The sequence below is a fragment of the Tursiops truncatus genome, chromosome 12, assembly GCF_011762595.2.
Source record: "Tursiops truncatus isolate mTurTru1 chromosome 12, mTurTru1.mat.Y, whole genome shotgun sequence".
In the NCBI taxonomy this organism is placed as follows: Eukaryota; Metazoa; Chordata; class Mammalia; order Artiodactyla; family Delphinidae; genus Tursiops; species Tursiops truncatus.
The window spans coordinates 44269025-44283299 of record NC_047045.1 but is presented as its reverse complement, the minus strand read 5'-3'; the positions used below and the strand labels follow the sequence as shown (position 1 = coordinate 44283299).

The window sequence follows — 14275 nt, the reverse complement described above, 5'->3', positions numbered from 1 at the left end:
GACTGGGGGAAACAGAGACTCCATCCTTGGAGGGCACACACAAAGTAGTGTGCACATCAGGACCCAGGGGAAGGAGCAGTGACCCCATAGGAGACTGAAACAGACCTACCTGCTGGTGTTGGAGTTTCTCCTGCGGAGGCAGGGGGCAGCTGTGGCTCACCAAGGGACAAGGACACTGGCAGCAGAAGTTCTGGGAAGTACTCCTTGGTGTGAGCCCTCCCAGAGTCCACCATTAGCCCCACCAAAGAGCCCAGGTAGGCTCCAGTGTTGGGTCGCCGCAGGCCAAACAACCAACAAGGCGGGAACCAAGCCCCACCCATCAGCAGTCAAGCAGATTAAAGTTTTACTGAGCTCTGCCCACCAGAGCAACAGCCAGCTCAACCTACCACCATACCCTCCCATCAGGAATCTTACACAAGCCTCTTAGATAGCCTCATCCACGACAGGGCAGACGGCAGAAGCAAGAAGGATTACAATCCTGCAGCCTGTGGAAGAAAAACCACACTCACAGAAAGATAGACAAGATGAAAAGGCAGAGGACTCTGTACCAGATGAAGGAACAAGATAAAACCCCAGAAAAACAACTAAATGAAATGGAGATAGGCAACTTTCCAGAAAAAGAATTCAGAATAATGAAAGTGAGGATGATCCAGGACCTCAGAGAAAAATGGAGGCAAAGATCAGGAAGATGCAAGAAATGTTTAACAAAGACCTATAAGAATTAAAGAACAAACAAACAGTGATGAACAATACAATAACTGAAATGAAAGCTATACAAAAAGGAATCAATAGCAGAATAACTGAGGCAGAAGAACGGATAAGTGATGAGGAAGACAGAATGGTGGAATTCACTGCTGTGGAACAGAATAAAGAAAAAAGAATGAAAAGAAATGAAGACAGCCTAAGAGACCTCTGGGACAACATTAAATGCAATGACATTCGCATTATAGGGGTCCCAGAAGGAGAAGAGAGAGAGAAAGGACCCGAGAAAATATTTGAAGAGATGATAGTTGAAAACTTCCCTAACATGGGAAAGGAAATAGCCACCCAAGTCCAGGAAGCGCAGCAAGTCCCATACAGGATAAACCCAAGGAGAGACATGCCGAGACACATGGTAATCAAATTGGCAAAAATTAAAGACAAAGAAAAATTATTGAAAGCAACAAGGGAAAAATGACAAATAGCATACAAGGGAACTCCCATAAGGTTAACAGCTGATTTCTCAGTAGAAACTCTACAAGCCAGAAAGGATTGGCATGATATAATTAAAGTGATGAAAGGGAAGGACCTACAACCAAGATTACTCTACCCAGCAAGGATCTCATTCAGATTTCATAGGAAATCAAAAGCTTTACAGACAAGCAAAAGCTAAGAGAATACAGCACCACCAAACCAGCTCTACAACAAATGCTAAAGGAACTTCTCTAAGTGGGAAACATAAGAGAAGAAAAGGACCTACAAAAACAAACCCAAAAAATTAAGTAAATGGTAATAGGAACATACATATTGATAATTACCTTAAATGTGAATGGATTACATGCTCCAACCAAAAGACACAGGCTTGCTGAATGGATACAAAAACAAGACCCATATATATGCTGTCTATAAGAGACCCACTTCAAACCTAGGGACACATACAGACTGAAAGTGAGGGGATGGAAAAAGATATTCCATGCAAATGGTAATCAAAAGAAAGCTGCAGTAGCAATACTCATATCAGATAAAATAGACTTTAAAATAAAGAATGTTACAAGAGACAAGGAAGAACACTACATAATGATCAAGGGATCAATCCAAGAAGAAGATATAACAATTATAAATATTTATGCACCCAACATAGGAGCACCTCAATACGTAAGGCAACTGCTAACAGCTATAAAACAGGAAATCGACAGTAACACAATAATAGTGGGGGACTTTAACACCTCACTTACACCAATGGACAGATCATACAAAATGGAAATAAATAGGAAACAGAAGCTTTAAATGACACAATAGACCAGATAGATTTAATTGATATTTATAGGATATTCCATCCAAAAACAGCAGATTACACTTTCTTCTCAAGTGCGCATGGAACATTCTCCAGGATAGATCACATCCTGGGTCACAAATCAAGCCTCAGTAAATTTAAGAAAACTGAAATCATATCAAGCATCTTTTCTAACCAAAATGCTATGAGATTAGAAATGAATTACAGGAAAAAAAAAGTAAAAAACACAAACACATGGAGGCTAAACAATACATTAATAAATAACCAAGAGATCACTGAAGAAATCAAAGAGGAAATCAAAAAATACCTAGAGACAAATAACAATGAAAACACAATTATCCAAAACCTATGGAATGCAGCAAAAGCAGTTCTAAGAGGGAAGTTTACAGCTATACAAGCCTACCTCAAGAAACAAGAAAAATCTCAAATAAACAATCTAACCTTACACCTAAAGGAACTAGAGAAAGCACAACAAACAAAACCCAAAGTTAGCAGAGGAAAGAAATCATAAAGATCAGAGCAGAAATAAATGAAATAGAAACAAAGAAAACAATAGCAAACATCAAAAAAACTAAAAGCTGGTTCTTTGAGAAGATAAACAAAATTGATAAACCATTAGCCAGACTCATCCAGAAAAAGAGGGAGAAGACTCAAATCAATAAAATTAGAAATGAAAAAGGAGAAGTTACAACAGACACTGCAGAAATACAAAGCATCCTAAGAGACTACTACAAGCAACTCTATGCCAATAAAATGGACAACCTGGAAGAAATGGACAAATTCTTAGTAAGGTATAACCTTCCAAGACTGAACCAGGAAGAAATACAAACTATGAACAGACCAGTCACAAGTAATGAAATTGAAACTATGATTAAAAATCTTCCAACACACAAAACTCCAGGACCAGATGGCTGAATCTGGTGAATTCTATCAAACATTTAGAGAAGAGCTAACACCCATCCTTCTCAAACTCTTCCAAAAAATTGTGGAGGAAGGAACACTCCCAAACTCATTCTGTGAGGCCACCATGACCCTGATACCAAAACCAGACAAAGATACTACAAAAAAAGAAAATTACAGACCAATTTCACTGATGAATATAGACGCAAAAATCCTCAACAACATACTAGCTAACAGAATCCAACAACACATTAAAAGGATCATACACCATGATCAAGTGGGATTTATCCCAGAGATGCAAGGTCTCTTCAATATACACAAATGTGATACACCATATTAACAAATTGAAGAATAAAAACCATATGATCATCTCAATAGATGCAGAAAAAGCTTTTGACAAAATTTAACACCCATTTATGATAAAAACTCTCCAGAAAGTGGGCATAGAGGGAACCTACTTCAACATAATAAAGGCCATATATGACAAATCCACAGCAACATCATTTCAATGCTGAAAACCTGAAAGCATTTCCTCTAAGATCAGGAACAAGACAAGGATGTCCACTCTCACCACTATTATTCAACATAGTTTTGGAAGTCCTAGCCATGGCAGTCAGAGAAGAAAAAGAAATAAAAGGAATCCAAATTGGAAAAGAAGAAGTAAAACTGTCACTGTTTTCAGATGACATGATACTATACATAGAGAATCCTAAAGATGCCACCAGAAAACTACTAGAGCTAATCAATGAATTTGGTAAAGTTGCAGGATACAAAGTTAATGCACAGAAATCTCTTGCATTCCTCTATACTAATGATGAAAAATCTGAGAGAGAAATTAAGGAAACACTTCCACTTACCATTGCAACAAAAAGAATAAAATACCTAGGAATAAACCTACCTGGGTAGGCAAAAGACCTGTATGCAGAAAACTATAAGACACTGATGTAAGATAATTAAAGATGATACCAACAGATGGAGAGATATACCGTGTTCTTGGATTGGAAGAATCAATATTTTAAAAATGACTCTACTACCCAAAGCAATCTACAGATTCAATGCAATCCCTATCAAATTACCAATGGCATTTTTTACGGAACTAGAACAAAAAAACTTAAAATTTGTATGGAGACACAAAAGACCCCAAATAGCCAAAGCAGTCTTGAGGGGAAAAAAAGGAGCTGGAGGAATCAGACTCCCTGACTTCAGACTATACTACAAAGCTACAGTAATGAAGACAATATGGTACTGGCACAAAAACATAAACATAGATCAATGGAACAAGAGAGAAAGCCCAGAGTTAAACCCACGTACCTATAGTCAACTAATCTATGACAAAGCAGGCAAGGATATACAATGGAGAAAATACAGTCTCTTCAATAAGTGGTGCTGGGAAAGCTGGACAGCTACATTTAAAAGAATGAAATTAGAACACTCCCTAACACCATACAGAAAAATAGACTCAAAATGGATTAGAGACCTAAATGTAAGACTGGGCACTATAAAACTCTTAGAGGAAAACATAGGAAGAACACTCTTTGACATAAATCACAGCAAGATCTTTTTTGATCCACCTCCTAGAGTATTGGAAATAAAAACAAAAATAAACAAATGGGACCTAATGAAACTTAAAAGCTTTTGTACAGCAAAGGAAACCATAAACAAGATCAAAAGACAACCCTCCAAGTGGGAGAAAATATTTGCAAATGAATCATCGGACAAAGGATTAATTTCCAAAATATATAAACAGCACATGCAGCTGAATATTAAAAAAACAAACAACCCAGTCCAAAAATGGGCAGAAGACCTAAATAGACATTTCTCCAAAGAAGACATACAGGTGGCCAAGAAGCACATGAAAAGCTGCTCAGCATCACTAATTATTAGAGAAATGCAAATCAAAACTACAGTGAGGTATCACCTCACCTCAGTTAGAGTGGGCATCATCAGAAAATCTACAAACAGCAAATGGTGGAGAGGGTGTGGAGAAAAGAAAACCCTCTTGCACTGTTGGTGGGAATGTAAATTGATACAGCCACTATGGAGAACAGTACGGAGGTTCCTTAAAGAACTAAGAATAGAATTACCATGTGACCCAGCAATTTCTGGGCATATTCCCAGAGAAAACCATAATTCAAAAAGACACATGCACCCCAATGTTCATTGCAGCACTATTTATAATAGCCAGGTCATGGAAGCAACCTAAATGCCCATCGACAGACGAATTGATAAAGAAGATATGGCACATATATACAATGGAATATAACTCAGCCATAAAAAGGAATGAAATTGGGTCATTTGTAGAGATGTGGATGGATCTAGAGACTGTCATTCAGAGTGAAGTAAGCCAGAAAGAGAAAAACAAATATCGTATATTAACGCATATATGTGGAACCTAGAAAATGGTACAGATGAATCGGTTTGCAGGGCAGAAATATAGACATAGATGTAGAGAACAAACGTATGGACACCAAGGGGAGAAAGCGGTGGGGGGTGGGGGTTGTGGTGTGATGAATTGATTGATTGGGATTGACATGTGTAAACTAATATGTATAAAATAGATAACTAATAAGAAAAAAGAGTATATAGATTATTACAGCTCTTGGTTATCTGATAACAATATTCATAAGATGCCCTCTTCTCCAACTCCACTTCCCTACTCACTAATGGGTATTGATCTCAAATTTTCTTTTTTTTTTTTTCCAGTTGTAACATCTCCCTAAACGTTATCAGATTATACTAACAGAGAGATAGTAAAGCAAGACCTTCAGCTCTTTCAGATATTATACATTAATCTCCATAAATATTTTCTCCCCCTTTTCAATCTACCCTCGTTTTACCATTTGAAGTCTGTATCTTAAACTCAAATCCAAGAATGGCATTTCAATGGCTATTATCCACGTTGCACTTTCTTTATAGAGAAAGGTGGTATGAGAAAGCTCTTGAACTAAAATGTGAAACTTATTCCAGCTAAATCAAATAATCAAATGGGAGCAATAACATGAACACTGCCGACTCAAATAAGTTAATATATTTGGTAAAAGTGGTTATATTTAATAGTTTGTATTGTCACCAAAAGGAAAAAAAGTCATTGGTTATATATGAAATTTTCACTCAAATGATTCACTAACCTGCTTAACAGAGTGTCCGAGAGCATCGAGAATATTCCAAGCACCTGTCTAAGAAGTAGATATTTAACAGTAAATAAGATAGACATGGTCTTATCCTTCATGGAGCTTACAGTCTGCAAATAAAGAGACAATGGCATCACTATATGACAGGGAATTGGATTGGAGAGAACAGGGTTCTACAGGCTCTAGAGAAAGGACACCTAGAGAGAGGACTGTCAGAGAGATCTTCCTGAGGGAAGTGACATCCAAGCTGAGATTGAAAAGAAGACGAGAAATTAGCCAAGTGATCTAGGCAGAGGAGCAAGAACCTGACGTAATCAAGGAATTGGAAGAAGGTCTGGATGAATGAGTGAACAAGGGCAGCGTGGAGTGGAGACAGATGAGGCTGGAGAGCAGCCAGAACCCTGTCCTGCAGGGTCATAGTCAGGGACACAAGATTGGAAGCAGTTTGCTGACTGGAGGTACCTGTGGGTATCCAAGTGAGATTCCAATAGGCAGAGCCTGCACTGCCAAAAAATGAGGGATGGTTTGGTTTTGAAATTTGTAATTTAGTAGGTAACTTGTAAGTATAATGAAGAAGCAGTTAAATTTCTTGAGATTTCCTGGCTAGTTTTCTAGAAAATTCTTTGACTTATCTCCTGCTACTTATTTATATTTCACTGCATGCTATATCTGTAGCTCTGTTTCTCAACAAATTCAGAATTCTATGCTTAAAACGTATTTTATTGATGAATTGAAGTTTCCTATTCTAATTACTCATCTTCAATGTCTCTTTCTTCAACCAGAAATTTATATAATTAAAATGTTGTGTCCTGCCATGAAGAAGTACAAAAATAGGAAATATAAGAGTCTATAGTATTACACTGAGAGTCGATTCTGTGGTAGTTTAATTCCCCATGCTTGTCAAAAGTTGTTAAAACATTGCTTGCCTTTTCTGAATATAAAATGTGGGCATACATGTACTAATATATCAAAAAATGACACTTTGTCAAAGAGGGCTTTCATGGGAAAATGTTCTGAATAAAATGTTTTCTTTCTAAAAGAACCCAACCTGTTTAACATTCCAAAGCAAACACAAAAGCGCACAAAATGCCTGAACTTAACTGCCAGTCACAACAGTCAGTTTCATTTACTCTTTAATACTTTTTTCTTATATACCAAAAACGTTCCTCCAAAAGAACTATCAGTTTTATTCCATGATAACCCTGGTTTGAAGTAAAATAAAAGTAGCTCTGACCCTCCTCAAAATGGATTCTTTTCAGACTTACTAGCACTTCTAATAGTATGAAGATGATATGGTTGGCTATGTCTACCGTTAGACTCAATGTAATTATATGTGAAGCAAATTCCCTTATCTATTAGGAACACTTGCTGCGGCTAACTGCATTTCACTGTCTGGCAGATGAAATGCTGAATTAAAATCTCAAACTAGTTTTTCAAGGTTTTTTTTTCCCCAGTCATTTAAAAATCTTTTAGCCTAGGGGAAGATGGTAGCCAGAAAAGAATGGAAAACAGATGGTATTTTAAAGGCCTGAGCAAGATGAACAAAGCAGATGTACCTTCCTGGTTCTCAAATAGTCCCTCTCCATTGTGATTACTTTGAGACAGTTACAATCCTTTGGACTTTCTGAGGATGTTTGGAGTTAAGATAATGGTTGATAGTTGAAATGATAAATGGTAAATCAATACATAATTGGCTTTGATCACAATCTCATATTGTCTTATCTAAACAGGAGGGATATTAGTATATGTTACCTACATTCTTTGCAGAGAATGAGCCTAAGTCTAGCTCTTGAGTAATAATATCTATTGTTCATTGTTTAGGGAACCAGGGAGAAGGACTGAAAGAAACAGAAGCAGATGGCATTTGAGGTAATTGAGGTACACTATAGCTTGAAGGCATCCTGGAATGCCACATAATAGTACTAGTGTGAAAAGAGGAGAAATATTCTACACAGCTTCACTTGATGTGTAAGCTGAGTCAGATTTTATGTTCTGAATTAAAATTCCTAAAGGGTCGGGGCCAGGGGTGGAGAAGGGTGCAGATGGTTTGAGCTAATGTGAGAGAATGGTAGAAACAGATTCCCCCAACTATAAGCATTCATTGGAGAGTAGAAGGCCCAGGTTTTAATGAAATATCAGAAAATTCTGCATATATTGGTATGAAAAGATATTAATATTGGGAAGAACAGATTTTAGTTACTAATAGGCCAGGCAAATGTGTTACCTTCACCTTTTAATTAAGTTACATATATATATGTATATAAAAGTTACATATATATATGTATATAAAAGTTACATATATATATGTAACTTTTAATTAAGTTACATATATATATATATATATATATATATCGTCTGTTTAAATAGAAGTTAAAATCAGAATGTATTAGACTGACACAAAGGAAGTTTTGTTACACTGATTGTTACACACTTATGAATCATCTGCTAAAAACAGTGGCTCCTCCTAAATGTATTAAGGCCAAAATTAATTTATATTTAGATCCCTTTAAAGTTTAAATAATCATATCCTGTCTATAGACTATCTTTGCCTATGAGGTTAAAGTATATGTCACATGTATAAAGGAAACATCAAAGGCATATCAATATTTGATTCTACTACATGTTAGTCTTGCCAGAGACCCTGCAGTCATACCTAATATAAACAGCTCACTGTGGGTTCACAACTGAAACAAACAAAAGATACAAACTGATCGTGATTTATTTTAATATTAAAATCTTACAGCACTTTTTAAGCTATTTTATAAATTAATTTCAAAACGGATGAGGCAGTAATATTGAGGTTTAGCTAATTATGTTTAAATTAAATATAAGCATTTAATATAACCATTTTAATTAAATACAAGACTCGGGCAACTAATCATTAAAAGTGGAATTGGTAACTTGAGATTTATCACTCTGAAACCACTTGTACCACATATCTAATGAGTTCTTTCCTCTACTTCAATGGAAGATAAAATGTATCTCCCCAAAGTGGCCGCTAATAAAAGATAACCCTTTCTTGGGCCATGGTTGTCAATTTGATGTTGAACCAGAGCAAAAATGTCTACTTGCATACACAACTGTAGTTACTATTTGCTAAACCATTTTCAACTTGACTTATATTTTAGTTCTGTAAGTGCCTAAGAAAACCCCTAATAATTGTATAGCATTTATTACTTCAAAAGAAAATGGATATATTTTGGTTGAAATTTTTTATGATTTTTATAGAGGAGACTCTGAGGAAGAAGAAAATCTAAATAATTTTGTGATTTAATTTTTTTAATTAAAATGATGTATTGCAATTTCAATTGCAGTTGAATTTGAGGAATAACACTGAATAGCTTCATTTTATAAATATACTTCAAACTTTATATTTGTAAGAATATACAAATGTGTTGCTATATTCAAATTTGTATATAAAAATGTGTATTTATTTAAAGAAATCATTGGCTTTTTCTTATGTTTCAGTCTTTATTTTTTTATTAAATTATAGTTGATTTATAATATATTAGTTTCAGTTATACAACATAGTGATTCAATATTTTTTAGATTATACTCCATTTAAAGTTATTATAAAATATTGGCTATATTCTCTTTGCTATATATATCCTTGTATCTTATTTATTTTATACATCGTAATTTGTACCTCTTAATCTCCTACCCCATCTTGTCCTTCTTCCCACTAGTAACCATTAGTTTATTCTCTATATCTGTGAGTCTGTGTCTGTTTTGTTATATTCATTCATTTGTTCTATTTTTTAGATTTCACGTATAAGTGATATCATGTCTTTCTCTGACTTATTTCACTAAGAATAATGCCCTCCAGGTCCATCCATGTTGTTGCAAATGGCAAATTTTCATTCTTTCTTATGGTTGAGTAATATTCCTGTGTGTGTATGTATACCACACCTTCTTTATCCATTCATCCGTTTATGGGACACTTAGGTTGCTTTCATATCTTGGCTACTGTAAATAATGCTGCTATAAACATTAGGGTGCATATATCTTTTGGAATTAGTGTTTTTGTTTCTTCAGATATATGTCCAGGAATGGAATTGCTGGATCGTGTGGTAGTTCTAGTTTTAGTTTTTTGAGGAACCTCCATACTGTTTTCCATAATGACTACACCAGTTTACCTTCCACCAACAGTTTACTAGGGTTCCCTTTTCCCCATATTGGCTAGTTCCTGTACTACAATGTAACTATCATTTAGCACATTTACCCTGACACATTGTAAGTGCTTAATAAATGTTTGTAAATTGAGTGAATAAATATGTTGATATATTTTATAAAACGTCTTTTAAAAGATTCTGTTTTAACACCATTTATTGTGATATCTTACCTTCTACTTTAAGCTGCTCTATTAGAATAGCTGATAAAGCTGAAGTGCATCTACTTACGTCTTTGAAGGCAGTGTGTTTTTCTATTATCTATTGCTTTTCTGTGTTCTGGAAGTAGAACAAATATTAAGAATCTAAAAGAGAGCAGGGCCTCTGCTGGCTGAGAGAGTGTGATTTAAAGGCAAGTTAGCTTGTTTTGTTCCTTGTACTAAGTATCTGCAATTACTGATTGTCACATTTTTCTTCCGTTGTAAAAACTGAACTAATTGAAGGTACTACCCTTAGGGGACGAATTCTACAGTGTAATGAATGTTGAGTGCCCTCTTGAGTTTAGCATGTTAATTATTCATAATTATAATGATTTCTGTTTATTTGGGAACTTTAGAAATAATTCTGGTTTATCAAAACAAATTGAGAAAGAGTAGTTGAGGCTTTGTTTTGTTTTATTTTATATTGAGGTCTCAGCAGGTGTATGAACATGCCAAGAAGTTCTCTGAGCAATGGAGCCAGTTTTCTGGCTAATAAGTGGATATTATTGATGTGTGGCATGTCCTGAAATAACTGAATGAACTTTACTCATTCTCTGGTTTCTCTAAAACTATTTGGGCAATATTGGGGTGGTGAGGGGAAGTGTTGACAAGGATTCAAATGGAAGAACTGGAAATAATGAATGAAAGCATGTTAATCAGAGAAGAAATACAATAGATTTGGTAGCTGGCTATTAGCCAAGTACATATAAAATTTTAAAGGTTTTCCTTTTCTTGAAAGAGGTGTGTGTGTGTGTGTGTGTGTGTGTGTGTGTGTGTGTGTGTGTGTAGCTTTGCGCTCTAAATATATTTGCATCCAGTGGACCCAAGTGAAAGATGGACATTCTAGCTATTTTGGACTGAATAATCTTTTTTTTTTTTTTTTTTTTTGTGGTACGTGGGCCTCTCACTCTTGTGGCCTCTCCCCTTGCGGAGCACAGGCTCCGGACGCGCAGGCTCAGCGGCCATGGCTCACGGGCCCGGCCGCTCGGCGGCATGTGGGATCTTCCCGGACCGGGACACAAACCCGTTTCCCCTGCATTGGCAGGCGGACTCAACCACTGCGCCACCAGGGAAGCCCTGGACTGAATAATCTTTATGTCTACTATTATCAAATACATATTAGTGTTAATGATGTATTAGGACTGGGCTCCTACAGTCTATTTAGACTTCATACGCGTTCTTAATAATAGCCTGAAATGACAATGAAATATTACTTTTTAAAAAGGAGTTTGGCATTGCAAATCTGTTACGTTGAAATTTTTTTTCATTTTCCCATCAATTTCTTTTTTCATCTTTCCAATACAACACTTTTTGTTTTAGAGCCTTACATGTACTCTGCAGCTAGAGAATTACTCAGGTCTCCTAGTAATCTATATTCAACTTAGGAGGAAGCAGCAATTGCTTAATATATTCAAGGAGTAGCAAAGGTAAGAATGATGAATAATCATCATATGGTTGTAAAAAGGCCAATATATAGCATTTTTTAAAAGAGTACATTTAACCACTCTCAACCTAAAATCCTCAGCAACCAGATCAGAAACAAGAACATTACGTGAAAGTACATGTGGGTAGCCCCCAATTTACAAGTCCGTCTCTGATCAAAGGGAATTAGCAATTACATATTCCAGGGTTAGGCTCAAATGTGAGCTCTGTCCTTCATCAACAAATTGTTTAATAAAAAGACTGGAAGTACTTTAAAAAAAAAAAAGAAAGAAATGTTCTGATCATACCTAATATGCTTCTTCAAACACAAATTTTTAACCATGGATACTGAGGAGTAGAGAGAAAAAAAAAAGACTAATGGGAAGATCACTTTGCCTCTGTCTCTACCCCCAGGTGCTAACAGAGCAGGGAACAAGCTAAAAGGACAGCAGTAGATGTGGAGAGGCCATGGAGCATCCACCAACCAGATAATCATCGCTGGAATAACTGGAGGTGTCTGGATGTAGGTATGTGTACCAAAGACTTATGTGTGTTCCTGCAATCCATTATCTAGCTTTCCCATTCATGTTATACACCTGCCGTCTCATCAGCCTTTTGAAAGCCCTACTTGGCAGGACTTGGAGGCACGCACATATGCACACAGCCACTCATAAATGCAGGGCGGCTCTCCAGCAGGAGGTCCTCTCTCCTCTGTGGGCTTTTAAAACATTCTACAGAATGACTTTAAACTGCCTCCTGGGGCTTCCCTGGTGGCGCAGTGGTTGAGAGTCCGCCTGCCGATGCAGGGGACACGGGTTTGTGACCCGGTCTGGGAAAGATCCCACATGCCGCAGAGCGGCTGGGCCCGCCCGTGAGCCATGGCCGCTGAGCCTGCGCGTCTGGAGCCTGTGCTCAGCAATGGGAGAGGCCACAACAGTGAGAGGCCCGCGTACCGCAAAAAAAAAAAAAACAAAAACCTGCCTCATGATTCTGTAATCTCAGCGTTCCCATATAGAAACATTTCCCACTGGCACTGAATCTTGTTTCCTGAGCACAGAGGCCTTTGTCTTTGCTGTCCCACTATCTGAAATAACTTTCCCAAATCCTCTCTGCTGATTTTAGTTCTGTTTTTCCTCCAAGACCTAAGTCAGGTTTCACGTACATGACAACATCTTGCTGACTCCCCATCCCAATTCATTCCTTCCTTTCAAATGTGTGTAGGGCTTGTAGTCATACCTCTCCTCTGGCATTTGACAACTTCTATCATGTATGGTGGTTTCTTTCTTCATGCGTCTATCCTGTGTTCTCAGTGTAGCTGTTTATTTCTGAAGAGGCAGGATCTGTTGCATTTTTGTATCAGAGTCCAGGACCAGGGGAAATGGGCCTGAAAAGATCTACCATGATGGAGCGAGGCAACAAAGGGGCGTGGTCAAGAACACAGACTCTAGAGCAAGGCTGCCTGAGTTTGAGTTGCTGCCCAGCCAACTACTAGCTGTGTGACCTTGGCAAGGTTTTTTAAAAAACTTTCTATGGGGCTTCCCTGGTGGCACAGTGGTTATGAATCTGGCTGCCAATGCAGGGGACACGGGTTTGATCCCTGGCCCGGGAAGATCCCACATGCCGCAGAGCAACTAAGCCTGTGTGCCACAACTACTGAGCCTGCGTGCCACAACTACTGAAGCCCACATGCCTAGAGCCCATGCTTCACAACAAGAGAAGCCACAGCAATGAGAAGCCCATGCACCGCAACAAAGAGTAGGTCCCGCTCACCACAACCAGAGAAAAGCCCGTGAGCAGCAACAAAGACCCAACGCAGCCAAAAATAAAATAAATTTACTAAAAAAAAACCCACAACACTTTCTATGTCTTTGTCTTCTCATCTCCAAAATAGGAATAATAGTAATACACCCATTTCCTTAAGTTGTAAAATTTCAGTGAGCTAATAAAGAAAAAGCACTTAGAATAGTGTGTAATACATATCAAACACTCAAAAATCATTACTTCTTTGTTACTGTATATACAATAATAGTTCATCTCATTTAATTTCTCAATAATACTAGAAGATAGATGGCATAATTCCCATTCTAAAAACTGGAACCCTGTGACCCTGAGCGGTCAGGTTACTGCCTAAGATTGAGAGAAGAGACAGAATGAGAACCAAAGTGTCTGATCCTAAACCCTGGGCTGTTTCACTCCCCACGCTGTCTCACACAGGTGCCTAGCGACTAGTTCATATTGATAATAATGAAATTTATTCTTCTCTTTTCTTATGGTTTAAACCAAATTTGACTCAACAAGTATTTCTAGTCCCAGGCACTGAAGGAGAAAGATGAAGAAAATACAAGATGGCTATTCCTACCCTAGGATGTTTTACAATCTAGGTGATTCAAGTAATGAAACAAAGCAGAACTATCTAACACACTTCTTAACCTCTCGTCCCTTGGTTCCTTATGAGACTGG

The 14275-nt window shown here is 37.2% G+C and overlaps 1 non-coding gene across 1 annotated transcript in view; it reads left to right on the top strand.

Moving 5' to 3' along the window:
* Window positions 1-14275, top strand: part of LOC101330469 (uncharacterized) — a 236435-nt gene that overhangs the window by 159499 nt on the left and 62661 nt on the right. The window contains exon 3 of the transcript XR_012325033.1: window positions 12230-12342. This is a non-coding gene — a transcript (uncharacterized protein). The remainder of the gene's footprint in view (window positions 1-12229; window positions 12343-14275) is intronic.